Source organism: Schistocerca piceifrons, unplaced genomic scaffold (assembly GCF_021461385.2).
Source record: "Schistocerca piceifrons isolate TAMUIC-IGC-003096 unplaced genomic scaffold, iqSchPice1.1 HiC_scaffold_1887, whole genome shotgun sequence".
NCBI classification, from domain to species: Eukaryota; Metazoa; Arthropoda; class Insecta; order Orthoptera; family Acrididae; genus Schistocerca; species Schistocerca piceifrons.
Genome location: NW_025727775.1, coordinates 614475 through 622136, shown reverse-complemented (window position 1 = coordinate 622136; position 7662 = coordinate 614475).

Here is a 7662-nt window from a genome sequence, read left to right as displayed (position 1 = left end):
AATGGGACCGTATTGTTGTAATCACACACAAGTTGACCTGCTGTGAGGAACAACCGAGTTAGTACATTTCAAACATGAAAAAGGTCATTTTAAAATCAACATGAAAACCCAAATTCCCAAAAGTATAAAACACAAAAAAATTCTTACCAAAGAGAGAAAATGTATCGTGCTCAGCACCCTCCTAGCGCCCTGTGGTGCAACTGATGTCCCTTTCTCCAAAAATGTACTCAATGGAACCGTAATGTTGCAACCACACACAAGTTGACCTGCTGTGAGGAAAAAACGAGTTAGTACATTTCAAACAAGAAAAAGGTCATTTTAAAATCAACATGAAAAACCAAAATTCCAAAAGTATAAAACACAAAAAAATGCTTACCGAAGAGAGAAAATGTATCGTGCTCAGCACCCTCCTCCCGCCCTGTGGTGCAACTGATGTCCCTTTCTCCAAAAATGTACTCATTGGGACCGTACTGTTGCAACCACACACCAGTTGACCTGCTGTGAGGAACAACCGAGTTAGTACATTTCAAACATGAAAAAGGTCATTTTAAAATCAACATGAAAAACCAAAATTCCAAAAGTATAAAACACAAAAAAATGCTTACCGAAGAGAGAAAATGTATCGTGCTCAGCAACCTCCTCCCGCCCTGTGGTGCAACTGATGTCCCTTTCTCCAAAAATGTACTCAATGGGACCGTAATGTTGCAACCACACACAAGTTAACCTGCTGTGAGGAAAAAACGAGTTAGTACATTTCAAACATGAAAAAGGTCATTTTAAAATCAACATGAAAAACCAAAATTCCAAAAGTATAAAACACAAAAAAATGCTTACCGAAGAGAGAAAATGTATCGTGCTCAGCACCCTCCTCCGCCCTGTGGTGCAACTGATGTCCCCTTCTCCAAAAATGTACTCAATGGGACCGTAATGTTGCAACCACACACAAGTTGACCTGCTGTGAGGAACAACCGAGTTAGTACATTTCAAACATGAAAAAGGTCATTTTAAAATCAACATGAAAAACCAAAATTCCAAAAGTATAAAACACAAAAAAATGCTTACCGAAGAGAGAAAATGTATCGTGCTCAGCACCCTCCTCCCGCCCTGTGGTGCAACTGATGTCCCTTTCTCCAAAAATGTACTCAATGGGACCGTAATGTTGCAACCACACACAAGTTGACCTGCTGTGAGGAACAACCGAGTTAGTACATTTCAAACATGAAATAGGTCATTTTAAAATCAACATGAAAAACCAAAATTCCAAAAGTACAAAACACAAAAAAATGCTTACCGAAGAGAGAAAATGTATCGTGCTCAGCACCCTCCTCCCGCCCTGTGGTGTTACTGATGTCCCTTTCTCCAAAAATGTACTCAATGGGACCGTAATGTTGCAACCACACACAAGTTGACCTGCTGTCAGGAACAACCGAGTTAGTACATTTCAAACATGAAAAAGGTCATTTTAAAATCAACATGAAAAAATAAAATTCCAAAAGTATAAAACACAAAAAAATGCTTACCGAAGAGAGAAAATGTATAGTGCTCAGCACCCTCCTCCCGCCCTGTGGTGCAACTGATGTCCCTTTCTCCAAAAATGTACTCAATGGGACCGTAATGTTGCAACCACACACAAGTTGACCTGCTGTGAGGAACAACCGAGTTAGTACATTTCAAACATGAAAAACCAAAATTCCAAAAGTATAAAACACAAAAAAATGCTTACCGAATAGAGAGAAAATGTATCGTGCTCAGCACCCTCCTCCCGCCCTGTGGTGCAACTGATGTCCCTTTCTCCAAAAATGTACTCAATGGGACCGTAATGTTGCAACCACACACAAGTTGACCTGCTGTGAGGAACAACCGAGTTAGTACATTTCAAACATGAAAAAGGTCATTTTAAAATCAACATGAAAAACCAAAATTCCAAAAGTATAAAACACAAAAAATGCTTACCGAAGAGAGAAAATGTATCATGCTCAGCACCCTCCTCCCGTTCTATGGTGCAATTGATGTCCCTTTCTCCAAAAATGTACTCAATGGGACCGTAATGTTGCAACCACACACAAGTTGACCTGCTGTGAGGAACAACCGAGTTAGTACATTTCAAACATGAAAAAGGTCATTTTAAAATCAACATGAAAAACCAAAATTCCAAAAGTATAAAACACAAAAAAATGCTTACCGAAGAGAGAAAATGTATCGTGCTCAGCACCCTACTCCCGCCCTGTGGTGCAACTGATGTCCCTTTCTCCAAAAATGTACTCAATGGGACCGTAATGTTGCAACCACACACAAGTTGACCTGCTGTGAGGAACAACCGAGTTAGTACATTTCAAACATGAAAAAGGTCATTTTAAAATTAACATGAAATCCCAAAATTCCAAAAGTATAAAACACAAAATAATGCTTACCGAAGAGAGAAAATGTATCGTGCTCAGCACCCTCCTCCCGCCCTGTGGTGCAACTGATGTCCCTTTCTCCAAAAATGTACTCAATGGGACCGTAATGTTGCAACCACACACAAGTTGACCTGCTGTGAGGAACAACCGAGTTAGTACATTTCAAACATGAAAAAGGTCATTTTAAAATCAACATGAAAAACCAAAATTCCAAAAGTATAAAACACAAAAAAATGCTTACCGAAGAGAGAAAATGTATCGTGCTCAGCACCCTCCTCCCGCCCTGTGGTGCAGCTGATGTCCCTTTCTCCAAAAATGTACTCAATGGGACCGTAATGTTGCAACCACACACAAGTTGACCTGCTGTGAGGAACAACCGAGTTAGTACATTTCAAACATGAAAAAGGTCATTTTAAAGTCAACATGAAAAACCAAAATTATAAAAGTATAAAACACAAAAAAATGCTTACCGAAGAGAGAAAATGTATCGTGCTTAGCACCCTCCTCCCGCCCTGAGGTGCAACTGATGTCCCTTTCTCCAAAAATGTACTCAATGGGACCATAATGTTGCAACCACACACAAGTTGACCTGCTGTGAGGAACAACCGAGTTAGTACATTTCAAACATGAAAAAGGTCATTTTAAAATCAACATGAAAAACCAAAATTCCAAAAGTATAAAACACAAAAAAATGCTTACCGAAGGGACAGAATGTATCGTGCTCAGCACTCTCCTCCCGCCCTGTGGTGCAACTGATGTCACTTTCTCCAAAAATGTACTCAATGGGACCGTATTGTTGCAATCACACACAAGTTGACCTGCTGTGAGGAACAACCGAGTTAGTACATTTCAAACATGAAAAAGGTCATTTTAAAATCAACATGAAAAACCAAAATTCCAAAAGTATAAAACACAAAAAAATTCTTACCAAAGAGAGAAAATGTATCGTGCTCAGCACCCTCCTCCCGCCCTGTGGTGCAACTGATGTCCCTTTCTCCAAAAATGTACTCAATGGAACCGTAATGTTGCAACCACACACAAGTTGACCTGCTGTGAGGAAAAAACGAGTTAGTACATTTCAAACAAGAAAAAGGTCATTTTAAAATCAACATGAAAAACCAAAATTCCAAAAGTATAAAACACAAAAAAATGCTTACCGAAGAGAGAAAATGTATCGTGCTCAGCACCCTCCTCCCGCCCTGTGGTGCAACTGATGTCCCTTTCTCCAAAAATGTACTCAATGGGACCGTACTGTTGCAACCACACACAAGTTGACCTGCTGTGAGGAACAACCGAGTTAGTACATTTCAAACATGAAAAAGGTCATTTTAAAATCAACATGAAAAACCAAAATTCCAAAAGTATAAAACACAAAAAAATGCTTACCGAAGAGAGAAAATGTATCGTGCTCAGCAACCCCCTCCCGCCCTGTGGTGCAACTGATGTCCCTTTCTCCAAAAATGTACTCAATGGGACCGTAATGTTGCAACCACACACAAGTTGACCTGCTGTGAGGAAAAAACGAGTTAGTACATTTCAAACATGAAAAAGGTCATTTTAAAATCAACATGAAAAACCAAAATTCCAAAAGTGTAAAACACAAAAAAATGCTTACCGAAGAGAGAAAATGTATCGTGCTCAGCACCCTCCTCCCGCCCTGTGGTGCAACTGATGTCCCTTTCTCCAAAAATGTACTCAATGGGACCGTAATGTTGCAACCACACACAAGTTGTCCTGCTGTGAGGAACAACCGAGTTAGTACATTTCAAACATGAAAAAGGTCATTTTAAAATCAACATGAAAAACCAAAATTCCAAAAGTATAAAACACAAAAAAATGCTTACCGAAAAGAGAAAATGTATCGTGCTCAGCACCCTCCTCCCGCCCTGTGGTGCAACTGATGTCCCTTTCTCCAAAAATGTACTCAATGGGACCGTAATGTTGCAACCACACACAAGTTGACCTGCTGTGAGGAACAACCGAGTTAGTACATTTCAAACATGAAATAGGTCATTTTAAAATCAACATGAAAAACCAAAATTCCAAAAGTATAAAACACAAAAAAATGCTTACCGGAGGGAGAAAATGTATCGTGCTCAGCACCCTCCTCCCGCCCTGTGGTGCAACTGATGTCCCTTTCTCCAAAAATGTACTCAATGGGACCGTAATGTTGCAACCACACACAAGTTGACCTGCTGTGAGGAAAAAACGAGTTAGTACATTTCAAACATGAAAAAGGTCATTTTAAAATCAACATGAAAAACCAAAATTCCAAAAGTATAAAACACAAAAAAATGCTTACCGAAGAGAGAAAATGTATCGTGCTCAGCACCCTCCTCCCGCCCTGTGGTGCAACTGATGTCCCTTTCTCCAAAAATGTACTCAATGGGACCGTAATGTTGCAACCACACACAAGTTGTCCTGCTGTGAGGAACAACCGAGTTAGTACATTTCAAACATGAAAAAGGTCATTTTAAAATCAACATGAAAAACCAAAATTCCAAAAGTATAAAACACAAAAAAATGCTTACCGAAGAGAGAAAATGTATCGTGCTCAGCACCCTCCTCCCGCCCTGTGGTGCAACTGATGTCCCTTTCTCCAAAAATGTACTCAATGGGACCGTAATGTTGCAACCACACACAAGTTGACCTGCTGTGAGGAACAACCGAGTTAGTACATTTCAAACATGAAATAGGTCATTTTAAAATCAACATGAAAAACCAAAATTCCAAAAGTATAAAACACAAAAAAATGCTTACCGGAGAGAGAAAATGTATCGTGCTCAGCACCCTCCTCCCGCACTGTGGTGCAACTGATGTCCCTTTCTCCAAAAATGTACTCAATGGAACCGTAATGTTGCAACCACACACAAGTTGACCTGCTGTGAGGAAAAAACGAGTTAGTACATTTCAAACAAGAAAAAGGTCATTTTAAAATCAACATGAAAAACCAAAATTCCAAAAGTATAAAACACAAAAAAATGCTTACCGAAGAGAGAAAATGTATCGTGCTCAGCACCCTCCTCCCGCCCTGTGGTGCAACTGATGTCCCTTTCTCCAAAAATGTACTCAATGGGACCGTAATGTTGCAACCACACACAAGTTGACCTGCTGTGAGGAACAACCGAGTTAGTACATTTCAAACATGAAAAAGGTCATTTTAAAATCAACATGAAAAACCAAAATTCCAAAAGCATAAAACACAAAAAAATGCTTACCGAAGAGAGAAAATGTATCGTGCTCAGCAACCTCCTCCCGCCCTGTGGTGCAACTGATGTCCCTTTCTCCAAAAATGTACTCAATGGGACCGTAATGTTGCAACCACAAACAAGTTGACCTGCTGTGAGGAAAAAACGAGTTAGTACATTTCAAACATGAAAAAGGTCATTTTAAAATCAACATGAAAAACCAAAATTCCAAAAGTATAAAACACAAAAAAATGCTTACCGAAGAGAGAAAATGTATCGTGCTCAGCACCCTCCTCCCGCCCTGTGGTGCAACTGATGTCCCTTTCTCCAAAAATGTACTCAATGGGACCGTAATGTTGCAACCACACACAAGTTGTCCTGCTGTGAGGAACAACCGAGTTAGTACATTTCAAACATGAAAAAGGTCATTTTAAAATCAACATGAAAAACCAAAATTCCAAAAGTATAAAACACAAAAAAATGCTTACCGAAGAGAGAAAATGTATCGTGCTCAGCACCCTCCTCCCGCCCTGTGGTGCAACTGATGTCCCTTTCTCCAAAAATGTACTCAATGGGACCGTAATGTTGCAACCACACACAAGTTGACCTGCTGTGAGGAACAACCGAGTTAGTACATTTCAAACATGAAATAGGTCATTTTAAAATCAACATGAAAAACCAAAATTCCAAAAGTATAAAACACAAGAAAATGCTTACCGAAGAGAGAAAATGTATCGTGCTCAGCACCCTCCTCCCGCCCTGTGGTGTTACTGATGTACCTTTCTCCAAAAATGTACTCAATGGGACCGTAATGTTGCAACCACACACAAGTTGACCTGCTGTGAGGAACAACCGAGTTAGTACATTTCAAACATGAAAAAGGTCATTTTAAAATCAACATGAAAAACCAAAATTCCAAAAGTATAAAACACAAAAAAATGCTTACCGAAGAGAGAAAATGTATCGTGCTCAGCACCCTCCTCCCGCCCTGTGGTGCAACTGATGTCCCTTTCTCCAAAAATGTACTCAATGGGACCGTAATGTTGCAACCACACACAAGTTGACCTGCTGTGAGGAACAACCGAGTTAGTACATTTCAAACATGAAAAAGGTCATTTTAAAATCAACATGAAAAACCAAAATTCCAAAAGTATAAAACACAAAAAAATGCTTACCGAAGAGAGAAAATGTATCGTGCTCAGCACCCTCCTCCCGCCCTGTGGTGCAACTGATGTCCCTTTCTCCAAAAATGTACTCAATGGGACCGTAATGTTGCAACCACACACAAGTTGACCTGCTGTGAGGAACAACCGAGTTAGTACATTTCAAACATGAAAAAGGTCATTTTAACATCAACATGAAAAACCAAAATTCCAAAAGTATAAAACACAAAAAATGCTTACCGAAGAGAGAAAATGTATCATGCTCAGCACCCTCCTCCCGCCCTGTGGTGCAATAGATGTCCCTTTCTCCAAAAATGTACTCAATGGGACCGTAATGTTGCAACCACACACAGGTTGACCTGCTGTGAGGAACAACCGAGTTAGTACATTTCAAACATGAAAAAGGTCATTTTAAAATCAACATGAAAAACCAAAATTCCAAAAGTATAAAACACAAAAAAATGCTTACCGAAGAGAGAAAATGTATCGTGCTCAGCACCCTCCTCCCGCCCTGTGGTGCAACTGATGTCCCTTTCTCCAAAAATGTACTCAATGGGACCGTACTGTTGCAACCACACACAAGTTGACCTGCTGTGAGGAACAACCGAGTTAGTACATTTGAAACATGAAAAAGGTCATTTTAAAATCAACATGAAAAACCAAAATTCCAAAAGTATAAAACACAAAAAAATGCTTACCGAAGAGAGAAAATGTATCGTGCTCAGCAACCTCCTCCCGCCCTGTGGTGCAACTGATGTCCCTTTCTCCAAAAATGTACTCAATGGGACCGTAATGTTGCAACCACACACAAGTTGACCTGCTGTGAGGAAAAAACGAGTTAGTACATTTCAAACATGAAAAAGGTCATTTTAAAATCAACATGAAAAACCAAAATTCCAAAAGTATAAAACA